Here is a 14,007-nt window from a genome sequence, read left to right as displayed (position 1 = left end):
AAATACAAATATCATAAATTATGAAAATACAAATAAAACACAAATAAAAAATGCTATATGCCAATAGAAGCTCAAATGTTCTAAACAAAAAACATCTATAAATAAGGATATCTCCATAATAACATAAACAGGACAGTTTATAAAATAAGGAATGCCTCAAATTAAATACAAATAAAATGTTCCTCTAATTAAACAAAACACTTTGTATTTCAAAAACCTAACTACTGTACATTACATAACATGTTCGATGTTCAATAATAGAAATGTTGAGTGTCGGCCAGAAGGCTTTTTTTTCTCTCTCTCCCACACGGGCAGACTGTTAAAATTTCCGTGCTCCCGCGTATCAATATCACTTCCACGCCAGCCTCTGGGCAATTCATCATCTCCAGAAAAGATTCCCATGCAGAGCTTGCATGGAAGTCTACACTACAGCTGCTCCCAAACCAGCCAGGCTCCACTCAAACATTTCCCACACATTAGCATGAGTGAAGTACGATCCTGCTGCCATATTGCTGCCATGTGCTGAGTAACACTAACAGAGATGTGGAACTGCCAAGTCAAGTTTGCTAATTGAAAAAAAACAAAAAAAAACCTGCAGCCCCCTTCTGGTCAAACAGCATAGTGGGTGTGGGCGGCTAAAGCAGGTGTGTGAGCTGCCATTAAATCGGTGCATGTGTGTGGATCAAGTATCACACAGGCATGCACACTACTGTTTCCTCCCTTCTATTGTTTTGCTGAGAATAGACTCTTGTTGCCAGGGTTCATTGTGCAGCAACCTATGACCTCAAAAACATTAGAAAGTAGACAAATCGTCCCCCAAAAATAGTGTGCAGTATTTGTAGTCACACACACACACACACACACACACACACACACACACACACACACACACACACACACACACACACACACACACACACACACGTTCTTGTATTTGTTACCTTCTTGAGACCTCCGGAAAATACCTACCTCTTTAGGACCACCCTTTCTAGATGTATAAAGATTTGTATTTACAACATTAATAATATATAGTGTACATGCTATGTATATAGGAAAAAGGTACATTTTTAGTTAATTATTTTGTTTTTGAATTGTTTTTTTATAATTGGTTTCTTATCTTCATTATTTACTTCGAGTTATTACAGTATGTCTCTATATACATATTTATTTTTATTTTTTATCAATTTTGGCCAAAGGGGGCACATTTCAATTTCTTACACACACTTGTTATTAGATATGTTGGCCAGAGGGGGAGCAATTCAAACTTTTACACACACTAGTTATTTCATATGTTGACCAGAGGGGGAGCACTTTTAAAACCAACACAGTCAATTTGAAAAATCCTTCCTATTTGGGAGCACCCTAATTTTGATGGATTTCACCACCAGGGGTGAAATGAGATCTCTATTTTTTTTGTAATGTGCTTAAGGCCGATGACAAACAAGTCACGGACCTCAGATGGCCCCTGTGCTGAACTTTGGTTAACCCAGCTGTAGAAACTAACTGTAAATGGCCTCTATAGTCTTAGTATGGTAGTGTATTTGTTCAACCTATGGTCACATGGGACGCGGGTTGTTCGTGAAATCAGCTGTTCACCTCGCGGGTTTTTTCGGGGATGAATAGGGAAGTCCTTCTTTAGCTGCCGTCTTGTTTTATAATAAATTGCTGCGTTTTCACTTGTCAATGTTTACTTTTGTATGCACAATAAATCAACAAAAAATCCTGACTTTGGAACAATGTTCACGGACTCAAGTATTTGACTCTCTATTAGATGCAATAGTTTTCCGTATTGGGACCATGATTTCGGTCCTAACTTGTTCACCGGTCCTCATATGGAAGGTACTTTTCCTTGTTGATGTCTCAAAAAGGGTATAAGAACACACACACACACACACACACTCACACACACACACACACACACACACACACACACACACACACACACACACACACACACACACACACACACACACACACAAGTTCTTGGATTTCTTACCTTCTTGAGACCTCCAAAAATTGCCTACTTCTTTAGGACCACCCTTTCTAAATATATAATTATTTTTGTATCTACAACATTATAAATATATACATACTATGCAAATATAAAAAAGCTTGTTGTGAAAAATTAGTTGGAATTTCACAAGAAAAAGGTCACAATTTCACAAGAAAAAGGTCATAATTTCACAAGAAAAACTAAAAATTTTGGCAGTATTGTAATAAAAGTCGTAATTTTACTCAACGCAAGTCAACATTTTACAAGAAAAACTGAACATTTGTGCAATATTATGCTAAAAGTTGGAATTTTACTCAAAACAGTCACAATCAAAAAAAAAAAAAGCTTAACATTTTGGCAATTTTATGAAAAGAGTCGTAATTTTACTCGACAAAAGTCACAATTGTATAAGAAGCAATAATAACAATTCAAATTTTACTTGCCAAAATTATGACAAATGTCCTAATTTTACTCAAAAAATGTCACTATTTTACAAGAACAACTAAAAAATTGGCAACATTGTGATAAAAGTCGGAATTTTATATGACAAATGTCACCATTTTGCATCAAAAAGTAATAATTTAACGTAAAAAAAAGAAGTAATAATTTTACGAGAAAATATTGCAATATGAGAAATTGTTCCCAATTTTATAAGAAAAAAGTTGACACATTGTGTGAAAAAGACTGCTTTTAGTTCATTTATTTTTTTGGGAATTTTTTTGTTTGTAATTGGTTTTTAATTTTCATTATTTATTTCAAGTTATTACAGTATGTCTCTATATACATATTTATTTATTTTTTTAAATACAATTTTGGCCAAAGGAGGCGCATTTTAATTTCTTACACACACTTGTTATTACATATGTTGGCCAGAGGGGGAGCACTTTTAAAATCGACACACAGTCAATTTGGAAAAATCCCTCCTTTTTGGGACCACCCTCATTTTGATAGATTTCACCACCAGGGGTGCAAATGAGACATTCTCTATTAGATGCAATGGTTTTTCCGTATTGGGACCATAATTTATGTCCTAACTTGTTCACACCTCCTCATATGGAAGCTACTTTTCCTTGTTGATGTCTCAAGAAGGGTAGAAATACAAGAACACACACACGCACACACACACACGCGCACACACACACACACACACACACACACACACACACGCACACACACACAGGGCTGTACGGCCACAACATGGACATTACGCACTACCTCGCCCTCCAAAGAAAGAGGCCATGTGAAACTGTAATTGCTTCATAATTGCCACCATTCTGTAAAGGCCATGCATTTTCTCACATGAAACAGATCAAGTTTAATCTCCAGAGACTTCGAAGGTATCCCATCACGCTCTCTATGCAAAAGCACACGCTGGGAATCAATGCAAAGGACTCTAATATTTTACTATATCAAATTTTATTTGATTTCTTTCAACAATAAGTATAATTGCCTGAACTTGGACTTGAGGTGTTGCACAAATAAATAGCAATAATTATGTTATTTTATTTATTCTATTAATGTGCTGCATAGGACTCGAATCTATTGTGGCTCTTATTGAAATACACCAGTTTGAGACTATTTGTTGCATAAAACACATCATTTTGCTGTTTTAATACTATTTTCTTAGATTATTTTTTAAAGCTTATTTGTAATTATTCTTCAATGTATTGTAATATACTTGGGAGTAAAGCAACAATTTGATGAATTTGTATCGTATAGTGAATACCACAATTCTAATATATGCACACTCTTATTTTTGTAATTTGTAATCTACCAATCTCATTTTACATTTAATAAAACTATTTTCCTGAATTGTTGTAATTTTATAATATGTGTATATGTTCTTATGTTGGGTGATGAAAGGGTTATCATATAACATTTCAGTTCAGTTTAAATTTATTTCGAACATGCATACGATACAATGTAATGCATCACATATTTCCAGTTGTTTTATTACAGCACGTCCGAAAAGGAGTTCGGAAGAAGCAGAGGTTATTTAATCTTACCCCTTTTCATACCATAGCAATTTTATCCTATTTCCTTGTTCTCTGCAAAAAAACAGTGAATAAATAATAAATAATATACTATAGTAAGTAAACAAATATTAAATACATAAATAATCTGTATCTAAAAAAAAATGTATTTAGATATATATATTATTATTGTTATACTGTTCTATATGTATCGAAATTTGCAAGTGGCTTTAAACTAATAATGTATAAATTATTTTTATTTTTTTCAAAAACAAAATCCCTTAATGATGGGCACATTTTTATTACATTTTTTAAACAATTTTCCTGAATTGTTGGGATTTTGGGGGCATATTTGTATATTTTTTCTCCATGGGGTGATGAAAGGATGATCATATATTATTTGGACTTTTCATTATTATTATTATCATACTGTTCTATATGTATCAAACTTTGCAAGTAGCTTTAAAATAATAATGTATCTTTTTTTTTCTTTCAAAAACAAAATCCCTTTATGATGGGCACATTTTTATAAATTTTTTTATTAAATTTTCCTGAATTGTTGGGATTTTTGAGGGATATTTGTATATTTTTTCTCGATGGGGTGATGAAAGGATGATCATATATTATTTTGACTTTTCATTGTTATCATTATTATTAGTATTATACTGTTCTATATGTATCGAACTTTGCAAGTAGTTTTAAAATAATAATGTATAATTTTTTTTTTTTTTTCAAAAACAAAATCCCTTTATGATGGGCACATTTTTATTAAATTTGTTATTACATTTTCCTGAATTGTTGGGATTTTTGAGGGACATTTGTATATTTTTTCTCAATGGGGTGATGAAAGGATGATCATATATTATTTTGACCTTTCATTATTATTATTATTATTATACTGTTCTATATGTATCAAACTTTGCAAGTAGCTTTAAAATAATAATGTATGTTTTTTGTTTTTTTTCAATAACAAAATCCCTTTATGATGGGCACATTTTTATTAAATTTTTTAAACAATTTTCCTGAATTGTTTGTATTTTTGAGGGATATTTGTAAATTTTTTCTCAGTGGGGTGATGAAAGGATGATCATATATTATTTTGACTTATCATTATTATTATTATACTGTTCTATATGTATCAAACTTTGCAAGTGGCTTTAAAATAATAAAGTATAAATAATAATAATTTTAAAAAATCCGTTTATGATGGGTACATGTTTATTAAATTTTTTAAGCAATTTTCCTGAATTGTTGGGATTTTTGAGGGATATTTGTATATTTTTTTTCTCAATGGGGTGATGAAAGGATGATCATATATTATTTGGACTTTTCATTATTATTATTATACTGTTCTATATGTATCGAACTTTGCAAGTGGCTTTAAAATAATAATGTATAAATAATTGTTTGTTTTTTTCAAAAACCAAATCCCTTTATGATGGGCAAATTTTTATTACATTTTTCAATCAATTTTCCAGAATTTTTGGGGGATATGTAATAATGTATATTTTTTTCTCCATGAGGTGATGAAAGGGTGATCATATATTATTTTGATTTATCATTATTATTATTATTATTATTATACTGTTCTATATTTATATATGTCTAAACTAATAAAGTATAAATGATTATTTTATTAAAAAACAAATCCCTTTACGATGGGCACATTTTAGTTCAAACTGTAAGTGGGTATTATTAATGTTCAAAATCTAGTCAGTTTAAAAAAAAAACAAACAACAACATATATTTCTCTAATGTTTTTTCTACACATATATGAACAATTCTGCAAAATACACTAAATAATCAGAACGGCACGTGGATAAAAGAAATTATGCAAATAAAAACATCAGAAAAGCAACATTATAGGTAATCTTACAACACAAGTCAATAATTGGAGGTGTAAATAAACTGCAATAAAGGATAGTGCCGTGTGCAACAACACGCTGAATAGAGCTGTGCCTTGAAAAGAGATGATTGACAGCTGGCAAAGATAAACAGTAGTCAGTAATAGGAGATATGCACCTACTTGTTTTTAGCCCTTTTCTATTTTACTTTACCTCCTCCTCCTCCAACCACTTTGCTTTGATCCACTTGTGTATCTGTATTTTAAATGACTCAATTACGTGGCGTCCCACTGTGAAAATGACGGATGTTTTCCACTATTTCTCCCCACTGGGACACCTCCTCCCCCCCCCGGCTGCAATAACCTCCCGCCACCACGACTCCTTCCTTACCCCCTCCCCATCCCTCTCTCCTGGCCTCCACCTGTCCTCGCACCGGCACCCATTTTTCTCCCTTGCGACTGAGAGGAAATAACAGCTAAATGTTTGAGAGCTCTTTGCAAGATGTTTTTTTTCCTCCCCCGCCGCCAATTAAGGCCAACAAAAAACAAGACTTGATGACATCGATGAGATGCTGTGTCCGTCCAAACAAAATAAGATGGTGGAAATCAGTCTGCAGAGCTGCACTGATGGATTGTTTGGGAGTTGTTGGTGTTTATTTTCAGAGAAGTGCTTATGGGGAGACGCGGACAATCAAAAGAGCAATCAACGTTCTACAGCAGGAAGAGACAGACTTGTCTTTCTTACTCCAGCTAAGTGTCAGCAGGTCAACATTTAGGATTGGAAAGACCGATATACAGATATATTCTTCATTCTTCTATATACAAAACCCAAAACCAGTGAAGTTGGCACGTTGTGTAATTCGTAAATAAAAACAGAATACAATGATTTGCAAATCCTTTTCAACTTATATTCAATTGAATAGACTGCAAAGACAAGATATTTAATGTTCCAACTGCGAATTTTTTTGTTGTTGTTGCAAATAATCATTAACTTAGAATTTAATGGCAGCAACACATTGCAAAAAAGGGCATTTTTACCACTGTGTTACATGGCCTTTTCTTTTAACAACACTCAGTAAACGTTTGGGAACTGAGGAGACCAAATTTTGAAGCTTTTCAGGTGGAATTCTTTCCCATTCTTGCTTGATGTACAGCTTAAGTTGTTCAACAGTCCGGTGTCTCCGTTGTGGTATTTTAGGCTTTATATTGCGCCACACATTTTCAATGGGAGACAGGTATGGACTACAGGCAGGCCAGTCTAGTACCCGCGCTCTTTTACTATGACAAGAGTATGACAAGATGGCGGCGCATTGATATGCAGCGGCTTGCAAACGCTCTTGGGAGTATAGAGCGTTTTGGCAAAAAACACCCGTCATTTCTGTCAATTTCATGGCTGGCTCAAAGCGTGAACACTCTGTGATCACATACGACCGACAGACAATTCTGGATGTGGATGGATCGGGTCGTTATAGACTGAAAGATGCATGTACGGTGGACCTCCTCGCTAGCATAGGAATACTTCGCGGGCTACATCGAGCGGCCTTTGTAGCAGCGGAGTCAAGTATTAGCGGGGACTGCCAATGGAGGCGACGTAAGCGGTGTGAGCGGAAGCAGAAGCGGGGATGCCGAGCGGGGCTAACAACAAAGGGAAAAGCTAACCAAAGAAGCGTGGAGTGTCCGGGTAAGAAGTCTTTTAAACTAGAACTAGCCGGCGCCAGGCTGGATAATCCCTGCACATATAGCAATTCTCTTAGAATAAAACACAACTCACATAATGTTTTTTCTTTTGTGATGATGTCAGAGGCAGACATACATTGTACTGAGGTGGCTAACTATGATGCGTTCAGGTTATCGCAGCATCAAGCAAATAATCTGAAAATCCCTGTCGTATCAATTCCTAGATATGGTCGAAACTATTTAAAGTGCAATACGCATAATAAACGCAACATTTATAATATTGCTACTTCGGATAATTTCAACAAACAATCCTCAAAACAGCCCACTACCTATAATATGGGCTTTTTAAACATAAAATCATTATCTTCCAAAACGTTATTAGTTAATGAGGTCATTAGAGACAACAAACTTGACGTCGTTGGTCTCGCCGAGACCTGGCTCAAACCAGATGATTTTTTTGCGCTAAATGAGGCATCTCCTCCTAACTATACCAATGCGCATGTTGCCCGTCCTCTTAAAAGGGGAGGGGGTGTCGCACTAATATACAATGAAAACTATAATTTTACACCTAACCTAAATAATAAATATAACTCGTTTGAGGTGCTCACTATGAGGTTTGTCACACCGCTGCCTCTCCACCTGGCTGTTATCTACCGCCCCCCTGGGCCCTATTAGGACTTCATCAGTGAATTCTCAGAGTTTGTTGCTGATCTAGTGACGCACGCCGACAATATAATCATAATGGGGGACTTTAATATCCATATGAATACCCCATCGGACCCTCCATGCGTGGCGCTGCAGACTATAATTGATAGCTGTGGTCTTACACAAATAATAAATGGACCCACGCATCGCAACGGTAATACGATAGATCTAGTGCTTGTCAGGGGTGTCACCACCTCTAAAGTTACGATACTCCCGTACACTAAAGTAATGTCCGATCATTACCTTATAAAATTCTAAGTTCTGACTCATTGTCAACAAACTAATAATAATAATAATAACTACTATAGCAGCCGCAACATTAATGCTGCCACAACGACGACTCTTGCTGACCTACTGCCTTCGGTAATGGCACCATTCCCAATATGTGGGCTCTATTGATAACCTCACTAACAACTTTAACGACGCCCTGCGCGACACCATTGATAGTGTAGCACCGCTAAAGCTAAAAAGGGCCCCTAAAAGGCGCACCCCATGGTTTACAGAAGAAACTAAAGCCCAGAAATTATCATGTAGAAAGCTGGAACGCAAATGGCGTGCGACTAAATTTGAGGTTTTCCATCAAGCATGGAGTGATAGTTTAATAACTTATAAACGCATGCTTACCTCAGCTAAAGCTAAATATTACTCAAATCTCATCCACCTCAACAAAAATGATCCTAAATTTTTGTTTAGTACAGTAGCATCGCTAACCCAACAAGGGACTCCTCCCAGTAGCTCCACCCACTCAGCAGATGACTTTATGAATTTCTTTAATAAGAAAATTGAAGTCATTAGAAAAGAGATTAAAGACAATGCATCCCAGCCACAACTGGGTTCTATTAACACAAATATGACTGTATATACGACGGACACTGCCCTCCAAAATAGTTTCTCTCTCTTTGATGAAATAACATTGGAGGAATTGTTAAAATGTGTAAATGGGACAAAACAAACAACATGTTTACTTGACCCAATTCCTGGGAAACTTATCAAAGAGCTTTTTGTATTATTAGGTCCATCAGTGTTAAATATTATAAACTTATCACTTTCCTCTGGCACTGTTCCACTAGCATTCAAAAAAGCCGTTATTCATCCTCTGCTCAAAAGACCTAACCTCGATCCTGACCTCATGGAGAACTACCGGCCGGTGTCCCACCTTCCGTTTATCTCGAAAATCCTCGAAAAAATTGTCGCACAGCAGCTAAATGAACACTTAGTGACTAACAATCTCTGTGAACCTTTTCAGTCCGGTTTCAGGGCAAATCACTCTACGGAGACAGCCCTCGCAAAAATGACTAATGATCTATTGCTAACGATGGATTCTGATGCGTCATCTATGTTGCTGCTTCTGGATCTTAGCGCCGCTTTCGATACTGTTGATCATAATATTTTATTAGAGCGTATCAAAATGCGTATTGGGATGTCAGACTTAACCTTGTCTTGGTTTAACTCTTATCTTACTGACAGGATGCAGTGTGTCTCCCATAACAATGTGACCTCGGACTATGTTAAGGTAACGTGCGGAGTTCTCCAGGGTTCGGTTCTTGGCCCTGCACTCTTTAGTATTTACATGCTGCCGCTAGGTGACATCATACGCAAATACGGTGTTAGCTTTCACTGTTATGCTGATGACACTCAACTCTACATGCCCCTAAAGCTGACCAACACGCCGGATTGTAGTCAGCTGGAGGCGTGTCTTAATGAAATTAAACAATGGATGTCCACTAACTTTTTGCAACTCAACGCTAAGAAAACGGAAATGCTGATTATCGGTCCTGCTCAACACCGACATCTATTTAATAATACCACCTTAACATTTGACAACCAAACAATTAAACAAGGCAACTCTGTAAAGAATCTGGGTATTATCTTCGACCCGACTCTCTCGTTTGAGTCCCACATTAAGAGTGTTACTAAAACGGCCTTCTTTCATCTCCGTAATATCGCTAAAATTCGTTCCATTTTGTCCACAAACGATGCTGAGATCATTATCCATGCGTTCGTTACATCTCGTCTCGATTACTGTAACGTTTTATTTTCGGGCCTCCCTATGTCTAGCATTAAAAGATTACAGATGGTACAAAATGCGGCTGCTAGACTTTTGACAAAAACAAGAAAGTTTGATCATATTACGCCTATACTGGCTCACTTGCACTGGCTTCCTGTGCACCTAAGATGCGACTTTAAGGTTTTATTACTTACGTATAAAATACTACACGGTCAAGCTCCTGCCTATCTTGTATTGTACCATATGTCCCGACAAGAAATCTGCGTTCAAAGAACTCCGGCTTATTAGTGATTCCCAGAGCCCAAAAAAAGTCTGCGGGCTATAGAGCGTTTTCTATTCGGGCTCCAATACTATGGAATACCCTCCCGGTAAAAGTTAGAGATGCTACCTCAGTAGAAGCATTTAAGTCTCATCTTAAAACTCATTTGTATAATCTAGCCTTTAAATAGACTCCCTTTTTAGACCAGTTGATCTGCCGTTTCTTTTCTTTTCTTTTCTACTCTGCTCCCAACCCGGGGTGGACCGCTAGCCTGTCCATCGGATGGGGACATCTCTACGCTGCTGACCCGTCTCCGCTCGGGATGGTTCCTGCTGGCCCCACTATGGACTGGACTTTCGCTGATGTGTTGGACTTTCACAATATTATGTCAGACCCACTCGACATCCATTGCTTTCGGTCTCCCCTTGGGGGGGGGGGGGGGTTACCCACATATGCGGTCCTCTCCAAGGTTTCTCATAGTCATTCACATTGACGTCCCCATGGGGTGAGTTTTCCTTGCCCGTATGTGGGCTCTGTACCGAGGATGCCGTTGTGGCTTGTACAGCCCTTTGAGACACTTGTGATTTAGGGCTATATAAATAAACATTGATTGATTGATTGATTGACTATGAAGCCACGCTGTTGTAACACCTGGTTCGGCATTGTCTTGCTGAAATAAGCAGGGGCGTCCACGATAACGTTGCTCGGATGGCAACATATGTTGCTCCAAAACCTGTATGTACCTTTCAGCATTAATGGCGCCTTCACAGATGTGCAAGTTACCCATGCACCTGAAATGGTTTTCACTTCACAGGTGTGCTTGAAGCTCATCGAGAGAATGCCAAGAGTGTGCAAAGCCGTAATCAGAGCAAAGGGTGGCTATTTTGAAGAAACTAGAAAATAAAACGTGTTCTCAGTTATTTCACCTTTTTTTTGTTAAGTACATAACTCCACATGTGTTCATTCATAGCTTTGATGCCTTCAGTGACAATCTACAATGTAAATAGTCATGAATATAAAGAAAAACCATTGAATGAGAAGGTGTGTCCAAACTTTTGGCATGTACTGTATATATATATATATATATATGTGTGATTTTCTCCTGAGGATTGAGGAAACCCCTCATGAAACAGGCCTGTAGAGATGAAATAGTCTTGTGATTTTTTTCCCACACATACATATTACGCTCTACCACGGTATCGAGCACTATTTTTTGGATAATCTAATTAAGACATATATATATATATATATATATATATATATATATATATATATATATATATATATATATATATATATATATATATATATATATATATATATATATATATATATATATATATATATTCTGAAACCTTAATTCTCGCCTGATTTAGCCATTCCTTGACCACTTTTGACGTGTGTTTGGGGTCATTGTCCTGTTGGAACACCCAACTCTGCCCAAGACCCAACCTCCGGGCTGATGATTTTAGGTTGTACTGAAGAATTTGGAGGTAATCCTCCTTTTTCATTGTCCCATTTAAAGCACCAGTTCCATTGGCAGCAAAACAGGCTCAGAGCATAATACTACCACCACCATGCTTGACGGTAGGCTTGGTGTTCCTGGGATTAAAGGCCACACCTTTTCTCCTCCAAACATATTGCTGGGTATTGTGGCCAAACAGCTCAATTTTTGTTTCATCTGACCACAGAACTTTCCTCCAGAAGGTCTTATCTTTGTCCATTTGGGCAGAGAAAAACAGACTGAAGACAAATGGGCAAACAGATAAACAGAGAGACATAGATGGATGGGTGAATGAATGACTAAACAAAATAGTGGACGGATTACTTGAACACACAGTGTAAGTTCTGACCCACTAAACCTCAGTGGATCACCATGAATGGTTCAATGGCACACGTCCAGCAGTTAAACACGAGGACTTACAGCTTGTCATCACGGAAGGACAACCGCCGCCATCCATCATTACACACGGGCAACAAAACCAGCAAATAACCAGCGCCATTAAACATTTACATCATCATCATAGACGCCCTCCTTCCATTCTGCAATGGATCGAAGAGCATAAAGGCTAACAAACAAACCCCAATGGTGGACCGCCGACAAACCCCCCAGGAGAGAAAAGGGGAAGAAGAGGCACAAACAAATGAAGGAGACAAAAGTATTGATTGGAGATCAACATGCTGCATTACTACATGCTGCCCTGGGGGGTATCTGGTAGGCTTGTAATGGGGAACATGCAAGATGAGGCTTTGACTCCAATAGGAGAACTGTTGCTATTTAGCGTCATATATATATATATATATATATATATATATATATATATATATATATATATATATATATATATATATATATATATATATATGTATATATATATATATATATATATATATATATATATATATATATATATATTTATATATATATATATATATATATATATTTATATATATACACACACCCACATATATATGTATGTATATATATATATATATATATATATATATATATATATATATATATATATATATATATATATATGTATATATATATATATATATGTATGTATACATACACATATATATATACATACATATATATATACATACATGTATATATACACACATACATATATATATATATATATACATACATATATATATATATATATATATATATATATATATATATACATATATATATATATATATATATATATATATATATATATATATATATATATATATATATATATATATATATATATATATATATATATATATATATATATATATATATATATATATAAAAGGAGCTTCTTTATGGCTTTGCTTTCAGGTTGCTAAAAAGACAAGGAGTTTGGTTGATTGTCAAGATGAACTGGTTTAAACACCTGCTTAAAGATTAAAGATTAAAGTACCAATGATTGTCACACACACACTAGATGTGGTGAAATTTGTCCTCTGCATTTGACCCATCCCCTTGGCAGCAGCGGCGCCGCGCCCGGGAATCATTTTGGTGATTTAACCCCCAACTCCAACCCTTGAGGCTGAGTGCCAAGCAGGGAGGTAATGGGTCCCATTTTTATAGTCTTTGGTATGACTCGGCTGGGATTTGAACTCCAACCTACCGATCTCAGTGCGGACACTCTAACCACTAAGGATCACAAAGGCAGCATCGCCACATACACACACCTGCTGCACACTCCTGACATACATGCCGTATTTTCCGGACTATAGAGCGCACCGGTATATAAGCCGTACCCACTACATTTTAGAAGATAAAATATTTTTCCATATATTATTCGCACCGGATATACAGTATATATTGTGATATAAGTTATTTACACATAAATATTTTGTAAATGTTTATCTACATACCTTAATTGTTTCCAAACGGTGTCTGTCACACGGCAGTAAAACGGCTGATCAAACAAAACGGAAGTCGTCGTCATGGACTCACTCAATAACTCCACAGTGGCATTTTGGTGAATTTACTGAGGAATTTGTGAAACTGAAACATTGCAAAAAGAATGCCGTTATAAGGAA

This window comes from Entelurus aequoreus, linkage group LG08 (assembly GCF_033978785.1).
Source record: "Entelurus aequoreus isolate RoL-2023_Sb linkage group LG08, RoL_Eaeq_v1.1, whole genome shotgun sequence".
NCBI lineage: Eukaryota > Metazoa > Chordata > Actinopteri > Syngnathiformes > Syngnathidae > Entelurus > Entelurus aequoreus.
The sequence above is the reverse complement of the archived record's forward strand: the minus strand, read 5'-3'. Positions refer to the sequence as shown.